The sequence below is a fragment of the Episyrphus balteatus genome, chromosome 3 (genome assembly GCF_945859705.1).
Source record: "Episyrphus balteatus chromosome 3, idEpiBalt1.1, whole genome shotgun sequence".
Lineage (NCBI taxonomy): Eukaryota > Metazoa > Arthropoda > Insecta > Diptera > Syrphidae > Episyrphus > Episyrphus balteatus.
In genome coordinates, this window is record NC_079136.1 from 77,323,714 (window position 1) to 77,337,430 (window position 13,717).

The 13,717-nt window shown below is 30.3% G+C and overlaps 1 protein-coding gene across 3 annotated transcripts in view; it reads left to right on the plus strand.

Moving 5' to 3' along the window:
- LOC129916576 (uncharacterized) overlaps positions 1-13,717 on the plus strand; it is a 118,374-nt gene that overhangs the window by 30,768 nt on the left and 73,889 nt on the right. For 2 of the 3 annotated variants that reach the window (XM_055996595.1, XM_055996594.1), the window contains one exon: positions 2,332-2,355. The exons of the other annotated variant lie outside the window; for it this stretch is intronic. The gene's annotated coding sequence lies outside the window, so the exon portion shown is untranslated. The remainder of the gene's footprint in view (positions 1-2,331; positions 2,356-13,717) is intronic. 3 annotated transcript variants of the gene reach the window in all.

A 13,717-nucleotide genomic window follows, 5' to 3' on the forward strand; every position in this document is an offset into this window, starting at 1 on the left:
ATTAAAACCGGCCCGTTTCTTTTATCATTTTTCAACGTTTTCAGCTCTTCTGAAAGAAAATTATAATACTCTCTTGAATAAAATTCGTGTAGCAGCTATCAGTTTTTTTTTTCAATTTTCTGAAAAAGTCACTCCTCATATATTTTCAATGCAAATAATCATGAGAGATGATTTCAGTACGATTTTAGAAAAAAGCATTTTTTGAGTGATTGTTTAATTTTCGGATGCATATGATGAAACTTTGGAGTGCTTAGTTCTGTCGGTAGGTTGACAGACTGTCAAACTGACAGATATCTTGGAATATAATGTAGATATTAGTTTTTTTCTCAAGTAAATATAAAATAGAAATAACCCACGATATTAAAGAACATTCACTGCGGTCTTACTTCTGACCAACACTCAACAAACAGTAGCGTAAGAATGAAAAGCAAGATTTAGAAAGGTTGCCTAAAATTTGTCTTTAAAAGATTTCAACTTAACTAGGATATACGTCTTCAAATGTGAAACTTGATCAGTGTCATTTGAAACTAAAAACATATTATATGTATGTATGTAGTATGTACTTAAATGCTAATGTATTTCTATGGAGTAACAAACGTCTTGACCGCATCACCACCGTGAGTGATTGTATTCTGTCTGTGTTTTGTATTTTTTTTTTGTCTAAAAAGATGGTTAGTTTTGCATCACTTTTCTGTAAATTGGGTACAATTTGTATGAAGACTTTTAAAGATATTAACATTCGACACCTACCTTACTTATACTAGAGAGCGCCTGTCTATACAAGACACCCATAACTTATGTACATATAATGAAACAAAAGCGTTATTTCGTTATTAAGAGCGAGGTCTGAAGTGGGTAAGGGAGGGATCGGCAATTTTCTTAATTTGCATTTGATGTCTATTGTTAGTTTTGTGTGAAGTAAATGTGCCTCACTTGATCTTCTTAACTACGGAGATGTTAATTTTTTTCTGTTTTTTTTTTTTCATTTTGATGGTACGGAAGTTTGGCGCCATGGAATTGGTATAAAGAATGAGTATGATAGTAAACTATAAGAGTCTTTCTTACATCATTGTGGGAGATTTTAAAATTATAGTGTTAGACAAAGAAAAATCAATTTTGTTACGCTATATTGTGTGTCGTGAAGATGACAACGTGGGAGTTTAAATTGAATAGGTAGATATACATTTCACGAAAAACAAACTATTTTTGAAGGAAAAAAAAGTTCCCAATGCTTTATTCAGCTAAGTGGATTAGGAATAGTTTAATTTTTATTTTTATTTACTTAATAATATACAGTTGACTCACTCTAAGTTGAACTTTTACATTACCACTATCTTGTATCTGAGCACATTTTATACTTGTGTTGTTGATTGGGTTCCAAGTAGGAACTTCACTAAAAATCAAGCATGTCTCTGCTAATGATGGCGAGAAAAGAATGATGCTGAAAACACAGTTGGAATACCTACTGCAAACAAAAGTTATCAATTTTGTCAATTGTTTTCTAAGATAATGCACCGAAAAAAAAAATTTGATAATAACAGCTATCAAATTAACATTTTTGAGTGACCAACAATTAAAATACCTATCAATTTTGATATTTTATCATATCATTTTGACATTTTTTAATTTTAGGTGGATAGTGAAAATTTCACTTTGACAATTAAAATATCAATGTTGACTAGATTTTACGTTTTAGTTTATTATAATGAAACCTATTTCTTTCTTTTTCTTTTTTATTATTTTTATTATTTCTTTTTTCAAAACATTACTGAAAGTGAATATTCTTTACAAAATAGTGGTGATATTATTTTTTCTATTATAGGTGATATAATTGTTTTGTTATTTTCTCCCAAACTATGTGAAGTAAAATCTTATTGCCGATCAAATTTTCTCAGTAAATCATACATTTTACTTCGAAAAAATACAAAGCGCCTTTAAATTAGTACACATTAAGAATTTTTTATTTAATATTTTTCAATAATTTGGAATGAGAAATTGATATGAAAAAATGATAATAGAATATCAAAAAAAAATTTCCAAAATGTGACATTTAAATATCATCCTGATAATAAAAATATTTTTTTAACATTTTAAATATCATAAAACACATTTTATAGAGCATTTTTGGCTGATATTTAAAAAATGTTAATTTGATATTTAAAAAATGTTAAATTGATATTGGATTTTTTTTTTGTGTGTCAATGAATGAGGCGAAAAATCAAGAACCATGTCTTCAATTAACTTATTTAAGTTATTTTTTTCATAACGGCGCTTTATTTTTTTCAAGAATATGAATTGGTATTAATTTTTGAATTTCTTCTATACTTTCAGGTTGATGCTGAAATCGTTAAGCAGGTATGATTCTCGATAATTTATTCAAAATCAAATAAAACCAACATTAAAGTAAACTTAGAATTTAAGATTTGAGTACGGATCGAATATTGTATGTTGTAATGTACCATTTGCAAATGATATAAGCTAAAAATAAAAAGAAAACATATAATATGTCATACCTAATACACTCCTGCTCAAAATTAATGCACTTATCTGTGTCTTTTTTTAAATGGCTTTAAAATTCTAGTTCGTATTTTTGTGTGTTTATTTATTTCATATCAAGTCCAAAAAAGGTTTAACAGCAACAATATTATCAAAAAAAAAAAAAAAAAAAATGATAAACAAAATTTAACAACTCAAGTTCTAAAAAGCTCACTAACTCATTGTAAAGAAGATTCTTTAGAATCTAGGGTATACCCCAGTAAAATGTATGACCCACATCTGAAAAGTTCGCAATGGAAAGACAGACTTAAGGAAAACTCTCCCCGAATCTTCTTCAGAAACATTTTATTCCATCACTTGAATAAAAGCTCCTTCTTGTCTTATCGGAGATAAGAGCCATGAAGCTGAGCTATATAGTACAGTCGGCTACCTCTAAGTCGAATTAGAATTATTATTTTTTCTTAAACAGTTTTCATTGAGAATGGTGAAAAAGTTCGAGTTAAAGGGGAATTCGACTTACAGGGAGTTGCATTTAGAGAGATTCGACTGTATTAATATTTTTTTTCCTGTAGAATAAATAGGACGTGCGTTAAATTTGAGCAGGAGTGTGTAAAAAAATCTTTAAGATTTCTAATATACTAAAGTAATCCTAAGACTTAAGCTTTTATTTTAATCACACCAAAACTTTGCCTACTCTTACTCATTCAAATATTTTTGTATCTATGTATGTTCGTGCAGATTATTTCAATTTAATTTGTATGCACCATACTCAAACTCGAAGCTAATTTTGCAATCAGTGACAGGTATGCACTCCCACATTCTTGTTTACAATATTTAAGTCAAGTTCAAGTAGGTATTTTAACAGCTTTGTTAAAATACAAACCAAATATAATAAACAAATAACTGCCTCCAAAAAAGAAGTTGTTGTCCTTTTAAGAATCAATTTATTGGAATATCCGGTTGCTTTACTTGGTATAAAAATGAAAATTATACGAGTAACTTGCAGACTTGTATCGTGAGTTCACAATTTGACACCTCATGCAGTACGCATATTGACGTATTTGTAAAATGCGTGTTGCTGTAAATAATGATGAACAAAAAAAAAAATAATCAAGCTTTCATTTTGAATATGGAAATGGCTCATTGCAAATTTGCTTGATGGTTTTGGCGATGGTGGCTATATTTACAAGAAATTAAGATTCAAGATTGGTTTCTTTCTTTCTTTCTTTCTTTCTTTTGGTACGTGATTAATTACTGTCGATTACACTGTCACTAAATTGTTTGGGAAAGTATTTTATGTTCCAATAACACTTTCTCAAGAGTGAGTTTTGGCGTCTTAACATAAAAAACGCATAGGAATGCTTTTATTCTAAAAACAAAACAAAAAAAAAACATGGAATCGTTGTTACTTGCCAAAACTTATTGAGACAAATTGTTTTTAAAAACAATGTTCGTAAAGAAGTTTTTACTTTTTGTTTTGAATATGTATGACAATTTTTTGCTCTTTAAATTTGAATTAACTAATTCTGTATTGAAAGCCTTATAACGATATTGTTTGGTAGAAACAGGTTACCTCTTTTAAAAATATATCACTTAATTACTAATTATGTGATCCTTTTTTCCGTATATTTTTACTATTTTTTATTTTAAAAACTGAAAAATTACAGATTTAAATGTAATTATTTAATTCAATATATGTACTTTCAAAAGTTGTGGAATTTTTTTTTTTTCAGTAGGTAAACACTATGCCTCACTTTACTATATTCAACAATTTTTTTTTGGTTAATTTTCAAAGTAGGACTTTTTTCAAAATTTCAAAAAATCTGCATTTAATCGAAAACTGTAAATATTGGATATGAAAAGGTAACCAAATTTTAAGAGGTCATATGATGATCTTTCACCATTTTTAGTTTTGACCACTTTTCTAAGGATTCACTTTGAATCCTGTTAGCATAGGCAACAAGGTAATTTCTTCTTACTTTGGTTGGTATGAGTTCGTATTTCAAGGTAGATTGATATTTTCTTTCCGTTAGCTGAATGAAAATTGCAGCATTGTAAATTGCCCAACAATTTTAAAACAGGCAACAAACTAAACCAGACATCGAGGCGATTTGGTTCAAACTTCGTGTTTTTGGTGATTCTAGAGATAGAGATTTTTTGTAGCCAATATAGAAAATCTCCTTGGCTCTAAATACATATGAAGGTGACAGTAAAATTTTGGGACCATTACTCTATTATCCATTCACATTTTAAAAGGCTTGTCCTACGATTACGAACTGGTATTTACAAATTTCAGATATTGATATCTTCTTAATATGTATCTTCTTAACATAAAAGACATTGAAATCGGTTGAAAATTAGTATGCTGTAATTTTTGCAAAAGCTGAAGGTCAAAAAAGTGTTTTCAGCCACGAAATAGCAAAAAAACAAATACTTCATTTTGCTATATTCGATAAGTCCTTCAAAACGTACTATGTCCCAAGAAAAATATTTTTTTTAAGTTGGTGTTTCAAGTTGTGCGGTACTTATCATAAGGCCGTTTTTTTGCTCTATCTCACCCGTTAATGTCTTTACCGATTTTCACAAAAAAAAAAAAAATACCCTTAATCGTGCATTACATAATTCTATTATTCAAAAATGATATTAAAACTATTAAATCTAGCTTTGAATACCAGTCGAATAATCACCCTTTTCCCTTGAACACTTGTGTAAACTCTTTTGGTTATTGGTTCTTATATCTACTGGAATACTTTGTTGAATTTTACAAGTGTTACATTTTATTCACAGCACAAGGTTTTTTGATATGTACAAGTTGCAAGTCCTTTTAATTTCCCTACTTTTGCATGAGTTAAACTAAAAAAAAATTAGCACGTATACGCCACAGTGCACTTAGACAACTTGCAAATAATGTGAATTTAAACTGTGGCCTAGAACCTAGATGATTATACACCCTGGTCAAAATTAAATAAACACTTGAACTGTTAGTAAATAAATAGAAAAACGAAATTCTTAATCGAATAACAATAAAAAATGTAAACATTCAGCTTATTTTTTAAAATATTATAAAAACAAAAAAAAAATATGTAAATACAAACCTAACAAGTTATAGTTTTGGTTACTTAGTAACCAAAAGGTCGTTTTCAGGAACCCTTTTTTTAAAGCTGGTCATTTTGGGGTGATGGTTCACCAAATTACCAATTGCACTAAAATTTACTACATTATTAAATGACAGTGGACAAAACTGAATTCAAATACACTACTTATCAGTCATAATGGTTTTGATTATCAAAGTGTCTTCCATGATTATCCTTTTTTGAAATTGAAATACTTTATTTATACAGTAGGTACATTTGTTAAGCATATTACAAGTACAAGTACACTGAACCAAATTTGGCAATGATATTTATACAAAATGAAGTAGAATTGAAAAAAGGTTGATATCGGTCAATATCTTCTATTAAGCTTCAATTAAAATTGAATTTTTTAATTCAAACCAATCTTATGACTACAGGCCAAAAGTTATTAATGAGCTTGACATGTATGCAGCAGTAACCTAAATAGGCACGTTCACTATCATATTTATTCTACAAGCTATCTATTATGCAAGATTAAGAAAAACTTCATGTTTCGTATTAAATGGAGATGAAAATAAATAGAAAAAAAACACAGTATTGATTGAACTACATTTCTATACATGAACCTACTTTAAAATGAAATAAACTTTTTCAATAAAGCCTCATTACCAATATATAAGAATGTGTACGATTATGTCAACATTGCAAGAGGGAGCAGCACAGCCAAGTTCTTTATTTTTTTTTCCAATTTTCACATTTCTTAAAGAATCCCTTTTCTGCTTATACAAGTCTCTTTTTCTTATAATACTTACTTATTTCCTTCTCCTATGGTAAATCCGAAATTGATTGGATCGTACATTGTCGTCGTAATGAAAACATCCTTCTTCTTGTATATTTTATTCCCTAAAAGCAAGAATAGAAATAGAAATAAAACCCCGAACATAGAATGAAGAAGGAGACAAAAACAACAAATACAAACTGTGCTTCTTCTGAAAGAAAAAAGGATGAAAACTGAAATTAAAATAAACCACACAACAAAACTAGAGAATATTATTTTCTCCATCTTATTTTTTTTTTGCGATGCTAAATCTCGTGGCTTAAGTTAATGTGCTGTCTAGAGCTCTTCTCTTCTATTTGAACTTAGAGGATTTGATGATCGTGAATCGTGATCCCACATGTTGGTTTAATATAGAAGAGCAGCACAACGCATCAACATTTCTAAAATTCAAAAATAAACTGTCTTTGGGGGGAGGTTTTGTTGGATTTTCTGTTTCTTGGTTATCGAGGAATTGCTCGTTTTCAGGGTATTCGAACGTTGTCATTATACTTTATGCTAATTTTAGGCATTGGCATTGTGCTGCTTTTAGATGTCTTTTCATTTTCTTCCCTTCAAAGTTACGCTAAAAGCCAACATCATATTTGCATTTTTTGGCGGAATTGTAAAGCGTGTCTGGGGTGTCTATATACTATTTGGTAGAAGGAAACATCTTCAGAGCGATTTAAGAAATTTTGTATTTTGTCATTCCATTTTGTTTTGTTTACGAACTTATTTGCACCTTTATTATAAGGCGTACAAGGGTACATACGTAATTGTGTGTATTAATCTTTATATTTTGTAGCTTAGTAGGTTGCGAGTTTTGTAATCCCATTTGCTCCCCAGAATCTTACAGCTGCTTCCATATGTTGTAAACACTATAGAAATATACTTATTGAAAGAATTGGGAGAGATTTTTGAAATGCTCCAATAAACTGTTTCGGAACTTCGTTAGACTCAGGTTTAGGTATGAAGCCATGTGGATGATTATATTTCTTATGACATAGTACTTAAATCTTATGTTTGTTTTCAGTTTAGACACCCGCTTAACATCAAAAATATCCTAATTGCAAGTTATGTACATTTAACACAAACTTGAATACTTTTGGGATGCATATGAAGGTTTGAAGTGCCGTTTAAACGGAGAGTTATATTAGAAAACTTGTAATGTAAGATAATTTTATGTAAGTTACAGTTTTAAGAACATTTGCATCATCTAAAACCTGTTGTTTTTACGATATAAGAATTGTTCTCTTTATAACAGTTCTAACAGACTATGAAAACAGAAGCACATTTAACAGTTTGTAAACCATTTCAATACCACATCCTTTTCCAAAACTCAGCCCGTTACTAATTATTTCCTTATTTAATGGACTGAAATTAATTTTCAAAAAAAAAATCATTGAATTATTTGATTCCCACAGTACACATAATAAGGTAATATATTCCGAACGTTGTCAAAATTTGTTTGTCAAAAATGGGCACCAATCTGTCAGGTCGGCCTTTAGTTTTTATATTTCAATCGCAGTAAACAGGAAATTTGTTTTTTTTTATTTGTTTTATTTTAAACAATTAAGAATTCGGTAGCTGACATTGGTCGCCAAAGTGTCATGTTTTGACAATCTGGCGACCAATGTCAGTTCGGAATATATTACCTTTTTATGTGTACTGTGTTTGATTCCCGCCTGAACGAGCATCCTATAAAAAATATCTCATAGGCCACCTACGAGTCTTCCTGGTAACGGAGTTACAACGAGCCAGCTCGTCAAACTTGTCAAAGCCACCTTTAGTATCTATTTTTGTAAAATTCGATGATTTCAGGCTTTCTTATCTCCCAATCAACTTCGTTATGAAGCAAAGATATCAACAAAGCTCATTGCTCTTTTTTCGGAGTAAAGGAAATCAAGGATATTTTGTTCTCAAAAGCAAATTAAGAAGAGAGAACTTTATTTTTTTTTCGGTTGGTTAAGAAGGATGTTGGCACGTCAACTTTTTTTCCCAACGTTCCGACTACAGCTAGATTATTCTGCGCTAGCATTATTTCGGCTAACTGAATTGATGTGAACCGAACATCCAGGGTTACATTCCTTCCCGTTTCATGAACGCTTTCAGTAATCTGCAACGATTTTCTTTCTTATTGAATTTTATGCCGTAACCGTAACTATTTATCTGGTTTCGAAGGAATATATATGTGCATTTTGAACGGACAATATTTCTTCTGAATCCTAAAAGCTGCTCATCAATCGTACAGTACTCGTGGGGGGTATCTTTCTATAAAATTTTGAACAGTTTAAATAAAATTTTATCCCAAACTAATGTTTGCCGTTCTGCATTTGAGGAACATTTTGCTATGCAATTCTGAAAAAAGATCCATTAACTTACATAAATACTTTGTTAGAGTTCCAATAATTGAAACTATTTTATCAAATTGACATTCAAAAAAATATTACACAAACACATTTGGGGTCTATGGGGCAAGACAAGATGCACTTAACATCTTCCAGGGGCCTATTTCACAGCTTACTACTTCAGTTACATTAGCTACATCAACGGCTTTAAACATTTATTGGTGCGGCCTTATTTAAACCATGACAAGTATTTCCCGACGTTTAATCGGAATCAACTATTGATTTTTTAAGGTCGCTGATGTAGTTGATGTAGTAAGCTCTCAAACAGGATCCAGGCCTAAAATTGTAACGAAATAAAAAATAGAAGTGGGAATTCTTATGAAATAATCTCTTGCACCGGATTACTGCAAAATAAAGACTGCATTTAAATGGTTTCCTCATAAAATAAAATAAGCTATCGTTTTTATTATTCTTGGCATCTTTTAACAGAAAAAAAAAATGTGTAATTGCTTATTGATTTCTGTACATAATAAATAATATGACAGCAAAACAAATAGTGGTTAAAATTTGATGTGAATAAAAAACTTCTTTCAAATACAGTATTATCTAACCACGCTACGACCTAAAATCTTAAAGTCATCCAAAAATTTGAGTAGGTAATTGTTTTAAGCTTCAACTTAATCCAAGTAAGCCTCCATCAAGTTTTAAACTTAACACCAACAACGTCCCTTTTTCCAATTTCTAAAAATAAATACCTAGACATACATTTTAAGGCCATCAATTCAAAGACGGTAATAAATAAGAATATTCTCTTCATTCCTTAGATAAACAACAAAAGCTGACAAATTTGCGGACACTTGAAAGAACATTAGGTTTATAAAATTAAATTGATATTCTTGTTTCTTTATTTTGTTTTACTTTGTTTTGAATTTGACAAAAAGTTGTCTCTAAGCAACGACAACAACGACAAGGATATCCTTCGTAAAACCGCACCCTGTTATCGTTTGTATTTAGTATATATGTATACCTACTTTGAATATGTATTTACTTTTGTTTGAAAATAAATTTTGTATATTTTGTGTGTTTTTTTTGTTTATTTAAGTAACTCCAGGACTTGCAATTACTTTACCAATCAAGTAACAAATAATAGTAGGGATGCGTTTGCATTTCTTTAGTGTAATTTCATGAATGTTTGGACACTGATTTTTAAGAAATCAATCTCAAATATTTACATAGACTCAATTGTTGAATAGATGAAAAGAAACAAGTTCGATTTATTTTATTATTGATTTATTCTAAAATGTGTGTTTTTGTTCTCCTACATTGCTTTAAAAGCGTTTTTTTTAAGGTAAAAATGTACTGATTTTTTTTTTTTAATTTTTGTGAATGTTTTAACATTAGTGTGGTTCACGTTTTAGAGCAAATAAAGAAACCTTAAACCTTCAAAAAAAAATGTAAGTCTGACTAAACATTCATAATAATTGCAAAACGATCAAAATTCACAATGATTCTTAAATTTATCAATTGACATAAGGTGGACATCATCTTGTTTAAAGGTGCCCTTTTTTTCTCTGTGTAGTTGACAAAGTTGGTTAAAAATGGTTTTAAATTGTCTACGATTTTATCGAGCTATTAAATATCGTTATTTTCAAAGGATCAATAGCAAATTGCTAGAAAAAATTTTTGTTATTTTTATTTTCAGTTTCATTTTATGTATCGTTCAGAAAATTGATAAAAAAACTCCTATCCTTCTTCCTACATTACCTTAACTTTTGCTACCTCACTAACAGATAATGGAGCATTCTTCCATACCTACTATCAGCAATTTTCCAACAAAACAATACATAAAATCCTTTGTTTATAGTTTTCAACACATCAAAAAGATGTATTGCAAAAGAAAAATGCCTACGCCAAATATATGAAGAGTGATATAGCTGGTGCTACATTTTTCTGTTTAAAATTCTTTTATTGTTGTTTTTTTTCTGTCCCTAACAAAGAACCCTCTTCTGTTCATAAAAGTATACTGTATATAGTGCGATGTCGAGTATACACTTTTACAAGAGTTAGAAAGAAGAGAAATCGCGCTTTTCAAAAATCCCTCTTGCTTTGAGACAGATGACATAAAATGAAGTGATTGTAGTGTGGTGAAACTTCTCTCCATATTTCCCTTTTGTTTTTAGCCTCCTCATAAAAATATGTTGGTATCTTTTTTTTTTTATATTTATTCTCCACAATTAGAGTTGCATCGGAAAGGGAAATCCTTTTAAAAAGTTTTTTTTTTTTTCTTTACACATATTTTTTTATGGATCTAGATCGTATAGTGCTATAGTGCGGTTGTTTAAAACTTCTTGTGAAATTTAAATGCTCGAACATCTCTTCACTAATGTGGTTGTGCCTTTGCTGTTTAAAGTGCTAAAATTTTAAGAAGCCTTCGGCTAGCAAAAAAAAAATAAAATCTTAAACATTAAAAGAGGTCATGCAATTGCTTTTTCTGAAAATATTTTGGGTTATTGAAAAATAAGTATGTAGGTACCTATAAAGTAACTAGCTGACCCGGTGGACTTCGTTCCGCATTTTTCTAGTACTTATTTCCAATTTTTGGCTTTGTAATGTGTTAACCTTTCCAATACAAAAAAATCGGGCGACAACTTGATATATGGAGCACAAACATATGTACAATTGTATAAAGTATTAAAAAAAGCAAACCATTTGTGGAATGTGTACTAAGTTTCATTAAATTTATTATTAAGGTATAACAACATAAATATTCAGCGGAAAGCAAATTGATGCTATGTCCTTAACAGATCCTATGGAGTTATAATGATTTTGCTTTCCAGGCGATATGTATGTTGTATGCACGATTTTTTGCGTCAAATAGTAAAAAAATGTTTTTAAAAACAAAATCTTATGTGTCTCAAACTTCTTTCAATCACTTGCAATTGCTACTAAAATTTGATATTTTTTGGCCATTTAGGAAATTAAAAAAGCAGCGATTTTTTTTTTGTAAGTTGTAAAAAAACCGACTTAAAATGAAAAAATTCCGTCTTAATTCTGTGCATACGTCTAAATATTAAAATATTTTCTTAAAAAGATTAAATCATTTTAAATTAATGCGGAAATTGTATTTATAAATTGGTAGTTGAAACAACTTCAACAAATTTTAAGTTTCAGTTTATCATACCGATTTTCAACTGTGAGGTAGATTTAATTTAGGAAATAACATTTGAAAGTGTTAAATCATGTTTGTTTTTGAATATGAGCTCTTTGAACCCCAAATATTGAATTTGCTCATAACTTGACAGCAGCGCCACGTACCAGGTCCAACTATAAAACAAAACCTGTCTCGAATGTACCTTATCAAACGCAAAAAAAATCATAAAATTCTATACAGCCGTTCGGACTCCAAATATGGAATTTAACTATAACTTGACAACAGCATCAAGTCTTTCGAACTCCAAATATGGAATATTTGCCTATAATTTGACAACAGCGCCACCTACCCCATACAATTATAATTTACAAAACATGGATGGACTTTATCACACAAACGAACTTTCACAAAAATCTGTCAAGTCTTTCGCACTCCAAATATGAAATTTGTCTATTCATACTCGGCAACAGCGCCACTTACCGGGTCCAATTTATGAAACAAAACATGTTTCGAATGAATTTTATCAGACACAAAAAATTTCACAAAAATCTGTCCAGTCGTTCGCTCAAAATATGTAATTTTCCTAGAACTTGACAACAGTGCCAACTACTGGGTCCAATCATGAAACAAAACTTGTCTCGAATGAACCTTGTCATAACACAAAATTTCACAAAAATCTGTCCAGTCATTTGACCCCAAATATGGAATTTGCCTATAACTTGACAGCAGCGTCACCTACCGGGTCCAATTATAAAACAAAACCTGGGGTCGAATTACAGCATACGATTACGATCACTCGTTAACGTTTTTACTATTTGTGTCTCTATTTATTTAGTAGAAAAAGATAGGGACACATAGCAACCATACGATAACGAACGTATGCCGTAATTCGACCCCTGTTTCGGATGGACCTTTTCACATACATTTCACATAGAAGGAGTAGGGTCACAAACAAACGCACAGGGGAAATATATATACACCTTGCATAACGGTGTCACACACATAGTTTTGTTGATCGTTTAACTTCGGCACATTGGTTTGCACAAAAATTAATTAATTTATTCAACGTAATTTTATTGCCTTTCGCGTAGTATTTCTGATCAAGAACATTTTGGTCTGCACGATTTGAAACAACCAATCCTAATTGTGCCAATGCTTTACTCGCAATAACACTGGTCAACAAGGTTTTTGCCACAAGACCCAAAATATACTTTTCTAGTAGTTTTTGGGGTGCTGAATCCGAATCTGAAGTCAGAAAAATTTGATTGGCCTTCGTTTTTGAAATATTACCGTTAGAAAATGTCAAAAAACGTAATTTTGGCTGTTTTCGAGGTTATGTTTTTATGTGGAGTAATTAATTGTGAATAAATTTGTAACGGTGCCAATAAGAGCTAGTTTTATTCATTCAAAAAATGTTTAAATCTTTCCGATATCTCTTTTATTGCCCGAGATATTTAAAATTTAAGTAGCGGTCTTTGAATCAGAATCAACACTGGCCAACCAAATTACACTTTTTTTGCCACAAGAATCAAAATATACTTTTCTGAAGGTTTTTGGGTTGCTGAACTCGAATCCACAATCAGAAAAATTCTATTAGCCTTCGTTCTTAAAATCTTACCGTTATAATATGCAAAAAAGGTTTTTTTTTATAACGGTTATATTTCAAGAACGGAGGCTAATAGAATTTTTCCGATTGCGGATTTGAGTTCAGCAACTCAAAAACCTTCAGAAAAGTATATTTTGGTTCTTGTGGCAAAAATTCTGTGGCCAGTGACTTAAACTTTAGATTGAGTTTAGTTTCTCTTTGACTTATTAAATGAAACTAAAGATATCT